The sequence below is a fragment of the Gallus gallus genome, chromosome 12, assembly GCF_016699485.2.
Source record: "Gallus gallus isolate bGalGal1 chromosome 12, bGalGal1.mat.broiler.GRCg7b, whole genome shotgun sequence".
Taxonomy (NCBI): Eukaryota; Metazoa; Chordata; class Aves; order Galliformes; family Phasianidae; genus Gallus; species Gallus gallus.
The window spans coordinates 1,228,575-1,241,960 of record NC_052543.1 but is presented as its reverse complement, the minus strand read 5'-3'; the positions used below and the strand labels follow the sequence as shown (position 1 = coordinate 1,241,960).

Sequence of the window (13,386 nt, the reverse complement as noted above, 5' to 3'; positions counted from 1 at the left end):
GGAACCATATTGGTGGCCCTTTTGATGGAGGTGAGAGTTTGTCATTGGTGTAAGGAGATTTCATTGTTGTATCAGTTCTGTAGTTCTTTGACACTCCTATGTAAATATGGTAAATCCAAACCAATCCATGTATTTGCATCTCTCCGAGGATCTGCTTTGAAATCTGCATTTCAACAGCCTTTGTAACCGTACCTCAACACAATGCAGATAAGAAAGTGCTTTCTGCCATCCCTGTTAAAATGCAAGACAGCTTTTCCAGCTGGACATAACTGCGTACCTTCACTGGTCTCCCCACAATTGGGATTTTTCTTCCTTTCCAAGAGTGAGCAGTGCCATCATGCCACCAAGCATGGCAGCAGCTGACACAGGGATTAAACTGCTTCTTCCTTGCTCTCTGCCTGGAAGATAATTCTTGAAGGAAGTACAGTAGGATTTAGGAAAAATTTCTTCTTCAAGAGAGTGGTCAGACACTGGAAGGGGCTGCCCAGGGAGGTGGTGGAGTCACCGTCCCTGGAGGTGTTCAAGAAACATGTAGATGTTGTACTGAGGGCCATGGTTTGGTGGGGAAGTACTGGTGGTAGGTGGATGGTTGGACTGGATGGTCGTGGAGGTCTCTTCCAGCCTTGGTGGTTCTATGATTTTCAGCACATGTACATATTTAAGGCATTTTTTAAAGTGTGTTTCTGAACTTCATATTTAGAAACCTGCTTATTCAAGCTTATGCTTTGCTAAGTTCTAGGAAATGAAATTAACTTGAAGAGCAACTTACTGTAATTTACTGTGAACAAGTTGTATCTGTAACAGAAGCTTGCTGGCACATGCTGCTTTAGGTTGGACAAGGGATATGAGTGTGTGTATCTTTCTGCTATGTGGTAAGACTCCACGTGAGGATAGAGGTCCTGGGGCCTCAGAGGAAGACTGATGTCTTGCCTGAGGAGGAAATTCAAGGTGTGCGGTCATGGTTGATGTAAAAGCCATTCTGCTCACCCTGCCCTTTGGGCAGTCTGCCCTTCCCATCCTGCATAGGTCAATCCTTTAGGTCCATCTCATACGCTGTGGACCTTGCGTTAAAGGGGAGAATGCACTGCTGGAGGTGTGCCAGTTTCTGATTCCAAATGTTGGTGCATCTTCTCAGCTTCTTTCATGCTTTCTCTGGCGATTGCTTCCGTGAATACAAAATCTGACAAATAATTGCATTTTGAAGGGCATGCTTAATGGAGGTCCATAAAAATGATTTACAGGCAACTGCAAACTGAACTATTACACTAAAGGATAAAAAGCTTCCTTAATGAGCTGTACAAGACAGTTATTGATGTATTTATGAAAACATTCCCCAGTACATGCAACCAGGGGAATTCAAAGATAAATATTTAAAGATTGTCTGACAGTTTTTGAATGTAGCAAAACTCGGGTTCCTCTGGTTCCTCTGTAGGGCAGTAAATGTCTTGAAACAAAAGTATGTGTGATTTGTAACAGAAGAGAACAAAACCTGTCTTAAAACTAGATGTCTTTCTATGTGACAATGCTTTGTTCAACCTAAGAGATAAAGCAAGGAGAAAATAGGCATGGGAAGCTTAAGATATTAATAAGGTAAGCCAACATTTTTTTTCTATCTAGGTAATTTATTAGAATGGTGTCAAAGAAATGTACTTAAGATGATGAAATGTAACAACAGTTTTGCGTTTGATTGAGTTTCCTTCCATCCCATCATTGCTGTACACAATCAGGTTATTCAAGTGTGATCTTTAAGTGTTCACATTGTGATTTATAATCTTGATCTTCGCACCCCAGGGAGAGAAAAATTGGTCTGTTGTTATGAATCTGATTAATATATAGAACAATGTGTGCCCTTTTGGTATTTATTACACACATGTGCTTTTAGTTTGGATTATCTCATTGTTACTTGCACTTTGCAGGCATACTGCATTACTCTCTGAGTAACAAACTGTAGAAGCATTCTAAGTATTGGGGCTGACACTTGGTGTGGCATCACCTTGTCATTGGTGCGCTTTATATCCTTGACTGGCTTAATAATTGATAATTTTTAAATAATATGGTTTTCTTTAGGACCACAGCTGCTGTGTCATGTAACTCCTCCTGCCATACAGAACGAAGATCTGGCTCATGCTATTAAATAAGCTCTAGAGTCTTTTTTAGACTTCTTCCACCACATTGTTTCTTGGGCTACAGACTGAGACTGGGCTATGGAGCCTTTTCCTTTGAAGGTTGGTAGAAGGAGTGAATGAGGGACAGGGGCTGTGCTAGCCAGCCTGTGAAAGGTGCTGGCAGCTGCCCTGAGTGTTGCTCATGGGTAGAAGAGCTGCATTAGCAGCCAGTGCTGAAGGTTAATAGAAGAGTTTTAGTCTTGGGGGATCTCTTCTTCAGCACCAAGAAGGGTTGTGATGAAGCTGAATTTCCCCCTGGGTGACGATGCTGGTCCCGTTTTCACTTACAAGAACATGGAATATATTCATCAACATTCATTAACTTCATGGATCTCAAGGAAGCACTCATAACCTCCACTAAGACTTCTGAGTTGTAAGTGTAGTATGGGGTAGTATTTAAGCTTTTCTAGCTTTCTGCTGGGATATAAGGGTTTGGGTTTCTTTCTTTGTTTTCCTTGATGTCATTTGATTGCTTCAAATTTTACTTTTTTGGCTTATTTTTCCTGTTTCATTTCCCCTGTAAGGACGCAGCAGTTCACATGCACCAAAGTCTCTGTAATAGTGTCCTTACAATGAAAGGGGATTTGTGTACTAAGGATTGTATCAGTGAAAAACTAGTGTTGGATTTTTGCTATGTGGGAATGTAAGGCAAGGAGAGCAGAAAAGGAATAGCCAATACTTTTGATAGTTAAGGAAGCACAAGGGTACACATACAAGTCCTGAGCCTTGGAAAGGTTCTCAGTCCAGCTCTGTATATCTGACTCAGTATGGAACAGCCTGTGTTAATTTAACTTAAATCTCTCCTGCACCAAATTGTAGGTGGGAAGTCTGTTGATCAAAGCCAGACTTTTAAAGCAGGTTTCCTGTAGTAGTGTGTAAAATCAGTCTTTGTACAAGAGTAGTTCTGTCACCTGCCTTGCAAGCAAATTACATTATGCAATTTAGAGCCCAAGTATGGCTTAACTTCAGTGGATAAATCTCATGCCTGTTGTGAAAGCATTCATGTCCTTGGGGCCTGTATTTGATTTCTCAATATGTAGGAACAATAGAAATTTGAAGATTTTGATTGAAATGCAACCCATGGATTATGCACGTAACCATTTGCAGCCTTTACTTATGCACCTGTTGTGAAGACGCATCCACACTAAGGAACTGCAGCTCAGCCTCTTTGCTTGGCTGCAGTGCCTTTTGGTGTAAGCTAGTGGAGATGTTTTGCCTCTATCAGAAGAACTGAAGCACTGTTCTTCCAGGGAGGCCGGCAGCAACAAAGAAAGAAGGATGCCCTGAATGGCTGTTGGAGGCTGTCAGACTGTTATATCTCTTGTATTTACTGCTTTACTTGTTGCCTTTGGAAGATTATTGCTGTCAGTGCTTGAAGGACCCTGCTCCACAGTCACCTAGATGATCTCACCTTCTATTCTGTATTGTTTTCAGAAAATACAATGGTTAGCATGTTAATGGTTAACATACAGTTTTAGCAGCTTCAGTTGCATTATAACTCAAAAATTCTGTCAAGAAGAACTTAGATTGAGCTTCAGATTCTGACAGTGTCCTGAAGACAATCTTACTGGCTTCTCCCAGGTGACTTGCGTTTCCATTCTGCAGGCTGGAGCAATGTGATGCTGAGGTGATCCAGAATTTCTGACTCTGTGCAGATCAGCCCTGTCCCTGAGCAACCACCAGGCAGGTACGATTTAGATGAGGGTACAAAAGCATGGAGACCCCTCAGATTTATGGGTGCCTCAGTCACCTAGAGCAGATTGTCTGTGAGATGAGAGTGCACAGAGACCACAGTTGGATATTGTACACCTCTGGAGTAGTTACCTTGGCAACTATCATACTGTGTGCGGTTTGGTTGCGAGGAACTGGCACAGCAGAGAAGTGTGACATGTGAGACATAATCCTCCGTGCATTTCCGAAGATGGCAAGCAGGTGATGGCGTGAGCATTTCTGCTGTTGGCAGCGTAACGGCCACGAGCTCATTGCTGTAGCAGCCCTACTCTCACAATTTAAATTCCTCATGTTAACAAAAATGAAGAGCTGTGCAGTGGTACATGTTATCAGCACTTTTTCTGGAGGAGTTCCTTGAGAATGAAGGTGAATAAAACCATCCTGCTTACCTCACCACCTCCCACTCGTTTTGCCTAAAACGCCTCATTGAAATTTCTTAGCAGAGCAGGGCTGTGCAGCTCCTGGAGGATCCTCTTAGATCTTGGTTGGTGGGAGGTGGATTTGCCTGGGCTGCTGACTTCTTTTTCTTCAGAGACCTCGGTAAGCTGTGTGAGTTCCCAGGGCACCCATCCCATCCCCCTCCCAGCCCAGGGGAGCCCACATGGCTCAGAATAATGAAGGCCCTTACTGAGGGTGTCAGGGTTCACGATTCCTCTCCTCTAGTTCTTGTGATGATTCTATAAGGCGCCAGTAGGGCTTGTTAACAGAGCTGATCAATGAAACTTGTGTGCAAGGATCGCTAAGATCAATTCTGCAATGAATCAAAGAGTCCTTCCAGTATTGACTTTCTTTTTAAACAGCAAAAACTGGAAGAAAAAAAAATATAAGAGTATTCACCACTATTGGTGTGTGTGGCTGAGCCGTCCCTGAAGGGCAGCAGTCTGCATGCAGCTGTGCCAGGGGTTCCAGGTGGCACAGACCTCAGAGACCCCCGAGTGAGGAAGCAGAGATGGGGTTGCTCATGGTGCTGTATTTTGGCCCATGCTCAGTGCGTCACTGTTGTTTGAATCTTAAAAAGATTGCCCCCTCCTCGTTCCATTTTAGTTTCCTGGTCGTAGCTTTTGTCTTTCCATAGCAAATGTGGTTCCTCAAGCATTGCAGAGTACGGGCGCTTTTACTTGACTTTGAAATATTTTAAGCCTGATTCTCTTTCACTTAGCTTTCACTTCTAGAAATGAAAAATATCAGAATAGATGGAGTTGCTCATTTTCTGTGTAATTCAGTGAGAACTCTGTCAGGTCAAGTCTAGCACAGACAAGAGGCCCCTCACCGCTGGGTAGGAAGAGACAGCTTGGTAGTCTGCATTCCAAGTCAAGGTGCATTTCCAGGAGAGGTGGGAAGGGGGGTGGCAAAGCAAGTTTCACAGAACTCTCTTAGTTCTCCTTGGTGGAGTAATCCCTGTTAAAAAGCTGACTGATCAATGACCATAAGGAGATATACCACTGTCTTGTACAGGCTTACTGTACTTGGAAGTGCAATCAGTGTTTTAATGACTGTTCCCTGCTGCAGTATGTTTAACTGCATTGATTGATACCTTAAAACTGTGGCTGTTCATTAGGCTTTAAAAATTTTCCTTCTTTATGTGTTGTATGTGGGAGTGTAAGCCATCAGCTTATGTAAAATGTAACGTTGTCTTTTGGGATACCCACTCATTTAAAAATATATATATATGAAAAAAGATCAGGTGGGTTCATTCGTCAAGGTGTGAATGCTTAAGACCATTTTACTAACGTGAAACCAAAATCTGGTGATTTTAGGGGAATCACAGAATCACCAAGGTTGGAAAAGACCTCCAAGATCTTCCAGTCCAACCATCCACCTACCACCAATATTCCCCACTGAGCCATATCCCTCAGTACAACACCTAAACATTTCTTGAACACCTGCATGGTTGGTGACTCCACCATGTCCCTGCGCAGCCCATTCCAATGCCTGACTACTCTCCTGGAGAAGTGTTTCCTAATGTCCAACCTGCATTGGAGTTAACATTCTGTTGTGTTTTAGTGAGTAGAGCACAGTGTAGGGTGGGTTTCTTGTACAAGTGCATCTATTCATTCAGCAGCAATACAAACCCACGTCAGTATGGTTTTCAGCACACCCATGGGTGTGGATGGGGTTGCTGGTGCTCTCAGGTCTGCTGCTTCCCGCTGTAACAAGCAGCCTGAAAGCTGCAGCTTGCTGTGTGTGTTCACACAGCCTGTCAGTCTGCTGCTGCCATTTGATTTAGGATGATGAAAGCAGGAGCAAAATCCAGCTAAAAGTGAAGTGAGTTGTGTTGGATGGATTTGTAACTCCTGGTGACCTGAGGAAGGAGAGACGATGCCGCCGGATGTCACCTGGCGGTGGGCAGACACCTCAGCCCTGGCTGTAAGTACGGGAGAGTTTTGCAGCTGCAGTCTTCCTTTTCAGCTTTGTTCTCACAGCTCTGGGCCTTCTGGTCGGATCCATGCAGGGCTGCCGTGCCGTGTGTCAGTCAGTGCCCTCCCACAGGCTGGGAGCTCTGTACAATTTGCCCTTTTGAAACATGATCCTTTGTTCCTACTGAACTCGGGGCCACTATCCCAGGAACCTCATTCCATTTTCCAGCTGTCTGAAATTGGGCTTTCTGCTGCAGAGGATTTTCTTGCCATATCAGAGATTCCCTCTCCCTCCAGGCTTTTTATTGCTAAAACAGTAGGCTATGAATGCTGCATCATGGTGCATACAGGTGTGTGTATCAGTGTTTGTGCCAGCACACTGCAGGCGTTATCTTATGCTGTGCATTTGTGAAAGTGCTGTGAATGTTCTGTGGGTTATAACACTCAATTGCACGGTGCATCTTCCCAAATTCCCACAAAGAACAGCAGAACTGACAGCAAGAGATGCACTAACAAAATCACACGGAGCTCTTGCCAAGCAGAGGGCAGTTTTGTTCCTAGGCACTGAAGGACAACGATGACCAACAACATGCTTGCTCCTATATTAATAGGTTTTATTTCACCATAAATCTTACCGCACACCCTGCAGCTTGTTGTGCCTTTGCCACACTAAACCGTCCTGCAGGACGTTGCTCACATCTTGTTCACGTGCTGTCCTTTCTGATCAACCTGCCAGGCGATGGAGCAGGATAGGGATGTCAGGGCAGAACTGACCAGGAGGTACGGACTGCTTCAGCCAGGAGGAACAACACTGACTCCTGTGTTTTATCTGGCTGCTGGCTGTGGGAATCCTGCCAACCAGCTGGTGAAAACGGTATAAAATCTGACTTTGTGTAATATTACACTTGTTTCTGTGATCCTTGCTTTTAGCAAATAGTTCATTCCTAACCGCTGTTGGGAAGCAGGCAGACTGACAGTGCTGTGAGTGCACGTGGGCTCTGCTCTGCAGACACAGCCTGTGTTTCCAGGGTTGTACTCCATCTCCCTTCCATGCTTTGGTACTCAGAAAGGATTAACTTTGCCCTCAGTGCCTTTACACAAACAGCACTAAAATATTTGAAGGAATGTGATTTTCTCTGGGGCTGGATGGAATTAAAGCATTGTACTTGTCGTGATTTAAGGTTGTTTCTGATGATGGAGGCTGGCTGAGGTTTCTCACTTCTGCTGTCCTCTCTTGCATGCCTTGTTTCCTACAGTCTGTGTAACAAGCTTTCCCAGGGGAAATCTCCCAGCAACAGCATGCGCTGATGATGCTGTGACGCCTGGCTGTCGGAGTTGTTGCACACAAATAGGACTGACAAGTGAAACAGAAAATGTGAGACTATCTGATGTTCCAGGGAGGATGGCTGAAGCATGGCCACTGCAGGAACGCGGCTCAGTTAAACTTGCTTCTCCCACAGCAAAGATCATTAGGTTAAAAAACAGCTGGTCTTTTGACAGGCCTGCTTTCCAAATGAGACAGCACCAACACCAGCTTTCAGTTTTAAGAAGCTGCCATTATTTATCCCTTTAAATCACTGATTTTATTAGTTCTGCTGGCAGCTTTCTTAGCTGAATCTGCATTTTGTGTAATTTGTTGTAATTCACTTGTGCGGGCAGGTTACTATTTTCTTTGTGCTTGTAACTGTGATTACAGTGTTCAGACTTTCCAACCCTAGCACTGTACCCAGGGTAGGCAGTGTCACCTGTTGAGGTTGCCCAAGAGCTCCCACTATAAATCCTAATTTCTAATACATCCATGTATCTCTACAGCAGTCCCTGTGCAGACTTGTTGCTGGCTCACGCCTGCCAGTACTTCACAGAGATGCAGGTGAGTGTCTCAATTAAGCAGGTGAGCTGGAAGGTGCTTTCCCCATCATCGCTTGCAGACTGTCTCCCTGTCATCTCCTTCTGTCTGACATACCTGATTGTTTTTGCTGGGCCGCAGTGTGCAGAAATGACTGTGGCAATAATTCTTCTGCTCTCCTTAAACCTTTCAGATGCCATTGGTGGACTTTTCACTGCTGGACAGAAGGCATTTGTGTGATTGCTTGTTGTGAAGTACCTTCTGCAGAGACTGCCTGCAGTTTTGGAAGGCAGCTGGATAGCATCATGCATTAGTAATCTAATGACCTTTACCCCTCGGCACCATTTCCTCACATCTTGAACAGCTTGGCAATACTAGGAAAGCATCCCATGGTTCAGTACAGTTGTGTAATAGAAGTTCTTCTCATTACATTTCACTCATTGACTGATTTTATCTCAAGAGTAAGCACAGCAGCTAGAAATCACAGGAAGCCTCGGAAGAGAGTTGGATTAATACCTGAAGGCAGTTTCCTCTGGAAGTGAGCTTTCCTTCGAGGCATGGAGCAGCACTGCTGCTGTGGCTGCTGCACTGGGGCTGCAGGAAGTCCCTCTGTGCAGACAAAACTCATTCTGGGAACATGCAAAGAACACAGAGTTTGGACCCAATTACTCACTCTGCCATCTTTTTTTATCCTCAAGGATGGGGGGGAATCCTTTATCAGTGCATAGTAATCGTCTTGATGTCCAATGAAAAGAGCAATGACAAACATTTCCTTGCCAGACAATGAGTATTGCAGGCAGACAGCTGGGTTACTTTCCACCTTTGCACGAGCACATCTGCTCAACGAGCACGGCGTGCATTCGGAGATACCCGAGCACGCAGGGCTGACATTTGCTTTTCAGAAGCGCCCCCCTGACAGGCACTTGAATGCTCAGACACCCGTGTGAAAGGTACACAGGACATCAGTGGGACGAGCTGCGTAACTCACACCAATGACACGTCTCTTTTCACTTGCAGTATTTATAGCTGGCAGTGATTTCCCATTGCGCACTTTTGCTTTAGGAAGGACTTCTAAAATATCAAGAGTTTGTTCCATACAGACCTTTTCCTTTGGGTACATGAAGGAGGCTGATGTCAACGGCAGCTCTCGGACGTGGCCCTGAATACACAGCAGTACGAGCCATTCTGCTTGTGCATGTGGTCAGCTTTTGCTTCAGTCTTCTTGTGCTTCTGCTTGTGCTTCAGGCAGCATGACTTTCAGAGCTCTTCATTTTATTTTATGGCTAATTTCACGAATTCATTAGGGGCATTGTAGTGGCAGTGCTCAGTCACAGCCTGAAACAGTGATGGAGCACCTGGTGGGAAGGCAGGGCCAACCCAGGGGAGTTCAGGTGCACGTAGTGCTGCTGAGTGACTAGAAGGGATGGAGTCAGTATCCACCCCTTCCCAGCCCTCATTTAAGGGTTGGCAGTGGAGCTGAGGGTATCTTTTGCTGGAGATTCCTGCTTACCTGCGGCCTTCTAAGAGTAAGCAGCTCTTTTCCTTAATTTTTGCATCTGTGGCTGTTGCATTTGGGCTCATTCTCATTTGGAGTAGCTAAAGACTTTGACGCCCTGCTATTATCCTATTATAGCGTTGCAGGCATTAATAATAGTTAAGGAGATTTAAATCCATTATGACTGTAACACTGGGCAGGCTGCAGGGGTGTGCAGATGTCATCTCCATGTTCTTCTGGAGGAATTTTGGATGCTCAGTAGCAGTGATGCCAGTGTTGGGGCATGCACCCAGAGCACCCCTGTCTGGAGGAAATGTAGTTCCCCACATCTTGCAACGCACAGAGCTGTGAGAACACCAGAATGCCTGAGCACTCATCTGCTGCCCAGCTCTTGGCTGCTGCTAGATGCAGCTCGTGACTTTGAAACCAGTTGTTTGCAAAAGAGCTCTGTGCCATGCCCTGCAGGGCGAGCAGGGCCTCGTGCTGCAGCTGCTGACTAATGCATGACACCTCTGCTGTGAGGCAGTTGTGTTCACTCACCGAGGTCAGGGTGACTCAAAGCAGCACATGTTCCATGTCGATGCCCAGAGGCAGCTGCTGTTTTACATCATGACAATGTCAATTATCACCTACAACACTCCTGTAAGGAGTAAAATGGCATTGACAAAAGATGCAATTATTTGGCTGTTTGCTTTCTCAGTCCTCTGCTAATGTCAGTGTCTGGTTGTCTCTCTGATGATGCCTTTAAACCACATGTGTGACAGCTACACTGCGTTGAAAAACACAGCTTTCCCCACCTGTGTGTGCATGAGGAGATGTGCTGTTGCAGAGATGCCCTGATCTTTCTGAGCACCACTGTAACGCTGCTGGAGAAGCTCAAGGGGGGATTGTGTCCTTTCCAGTGGAGGCTGGAGGTGCAATATTGATCTCAGCCCCCATCTCTTGGATAGCTGGAGTGTCAAGCACTGGGTAGAATTGCTGTAAGTGCGCTGGCTCTTGCTGTGCTCCTGGCCGTTCCTCTGCTTCATGTCTATGTGCTTGGGCCTTTGGAGCTGGCTGCTGCACCAGCCCAGCTCTCGGAGGTGTCCCCCAGCAGCTGCTGCCTGGGGTTGCTTGGGCTGCTCGCAGGAGCTGAGGGCACAGCCCAGCCCGCTGTGCTGGCAGAGGCTGATAGCCTGCCCAGAGCAAGTTTTTCTCCTCCACCACAGTCATCTGACCTGTCCTTAGAACGGCATCTGCTTTTGGGGGGCAAGACCAACAAAAAACAACAGCAACAAAAAGCTTTTGTGATTCATCTCTTATTTAGAGCATGTGCTAATGATGAATTTGGGTGCATCCCATCTTGTCTCTAGGAACAGCTGGAATAACTTCTGTGTTTTTGCATTGGAAACAACAATGTTGCCGAATCATAGCTGTTCTTTGTGAATCTCTCCATTTCTTTAAGTTGTCAATTTATGGAAAAGTGGAAGAATCTGGTAGTGAAACTGAAACTTCTTGTTTGATCATTTTGGTACCAGCAGATGTGGGGAATTCATTCCAGGACAAGTTTATTGCCTACGTTCACGTTCTGACATTGCCAAAATGAGCAGAAATAAAAGCCTTCCCCACCCCCCTCAAGTTTTTAAATATAATGGGAAATGTTTTTATTCTTTGGAGTTGTGGCAGAGTCTGCACAATTTAACCTTGCAGACTTATCCTGTTCAACCACAGGTCGTGTGCTGCTGTCCCAGCAGCTGGGGCTGGATCCATGCAGTCAGTCTGCACACGACGTGGAGGTTTGCTGATGCTGCACAGTTGGGTGCAGGCAGTCATCTGCAGAGCCCTCACGCCTTTGTATCATCCAGCCTGATACTCATAGCGCTGTTTTACTAAGCCCAAAGCCTTTACTGGTTACACATGCTCTGCGTCATTCCTTCCATTGGCACGTGCTCCGTTCGGCATTCTCTCATTCACGTACGACACAGGGAAGGGATTGTATACTCCACTGTGATACCACTTACATCTCCTCCTTTGTTTCTAGGCATGTAATTACATATGGATTTGGACCTTAACAAACCATGGGTTGCTTTAGGTTACACTTGCTCCTGCCTCAGCCTAACTACGTGTTTTCATTTAGATTTTGGCAAGACCTTTGTCTGGCCAGCTGGCTTTTGTGCTCGAGACCATCCTGTCTTTTGTCTTGAGTTACCCTTCCTTCTTCCCAACTGCAGCCCTGACTGCACTTGCAGTAACAGGGATGAATTTATCAAATGTTTGTGTATTCACACAATTAAAACGCAGATATTGATTTGTTACTTTGATCTCTTGGCTTCCCTTACCAGAATGTAGGCATGTAGACACAAATACAGGGTGTGGAGGATCTGTTGCAAAGGGCAATTTTGATCTGGCCGTAGCAGCGTGAGCCATCTGTTGATTGGCCTTTGTCAGCCAAATTGTGCTACTAGTTGGCATAGTGAATATGTATGCAGCACTCTGCAGGACAAAACTCATAAATTCAGATTGCCTTGCATGAACTTATATATGCAGTTCAGCTCCACAAAGAGAAAGAAAAAGAAAAAAACTGCATACATTGCTTATGCAACAAAATGTTGCTTATTTATAGTGGCATTTACAAGGTGCAGGGAAAGCTGATATCCTCCTCAATGATGAGGGCTGAAAACCTCATTAAAATGTGTTATAACATCAAGTGATGCATTTCTGCCCCTACTGCTCCATTTTAACACAGGTAATTGGCTGCAGAAGCAATCTCTGTTCTTGTAATACAGAACAGCAAAATGCTGTGTAAACCTTGGTAAGAGGAGTGTAAGATAGCACTTGGTAGCAAACCCCATTATGGATCTTGGGACGGTTTTGGATGCTGTGCCAAGGCAGAAGCCACCTTCAACCAATGTGGCAGAAGAAGGAGACAGCAGTATTTCTTAAAGCCAAAAGCAACAGTGGCTCTGAGCAAGCCGTTGGCCACGTCACCATGTGCAGTGAGATTACCTTTCCTTTCACCTTGGAATCAGCTACAGCTCATTTTGTCATCTGGTGATTTCACATGGACAGCAAAAGCAAAATGGTTTTAAGATGAAGGAGGGAAGATTTAGGTTGGATGTCAGGGGGAAGTCCTTTACTATGGGAGTGGTGAGGTGGTGGAACAGCTGCCCAGAGAGGCTGTGGATGTCCTCCCCTGGAGGTGTTGAAGGGGCCCTGGGCAGCCTGGTGTGGTATTAAATGTGGAGGTTGGTGGCCCTGCCTGTGGCAGGGTGTTGGAGCTTCATGATCCTTGAGGTCCCTTCCAACCCAAGCTGCTCTATGGTTCTATGAAATGTAGGGTGGAAGGAACATAATGTTCAAGGGTGTTTATTGCTGGTATGAGAAGGTGGAACTCTTGCTTTAACACCTGTTAGTTGTGTTAGTGTTATGGGAGGAGCACAAGTACAAACTACAGGATTATTCTTTTTAAAGGAAGCTCAGCTATTTCATTCGTGTTTTTAAGTGGGTCAGTGAAGGCACGGATGTTTGATCAGAGGTGATGGATGAGTGACACAGGAACACACTCTGCAGCCTTGTTTTCCAAAGCAGTGCCCGATGTGAATCAGAGGAATTGACCCCAGAGATACAGTTCCTGGGGTGCTGTGTTGCTGCTGTGCCATGAAAAAGGAAGAGATTCACAAAGGAGTGTTTCTGAGACGCAGTGGCTGCACAGTACAAACCCATGCGCTGGAGCTGCAGCCACGTCATCACCTGCTGTCCTCTGCCGGTGCTCTGAAGTCCAACACCGATAGTTTCAGAGGACCACAGCAGGGA

The 13,386-nt window shown here is 45.5% G+C and overlaps 1 long non-coding RNA gene across 7 annotated transcripts in view; it reads left to right on the top strand.

Moving 5' to 3' along the window:
• Positions 1-11,888, top strand: part of LOC107054352 — a 68,784-nt gene extending 56,896 nt beyond the window's left edge. For 4 of the 7 annotated variants that reach the window (XR_005839291.1, XR_006931370.1, XR_005839290.1 and 1 more), the window contains one exon: positions 2,068-4,289. This is a non-coding gene — a long non-coding RNA (uncharacterized LOC107054352). Of the gene's footprint in view, positions 1-2,067; positions 4,290-8,065 lie in introns of those variants that run through there. The other 3 variants (XR_005839295.1, XR_005839294.1, XR_005839296.1) reach the window with 3 other exon arrangements.
• Positions 11,889-13,386: the final 1,498 nt, after the last annotated feature.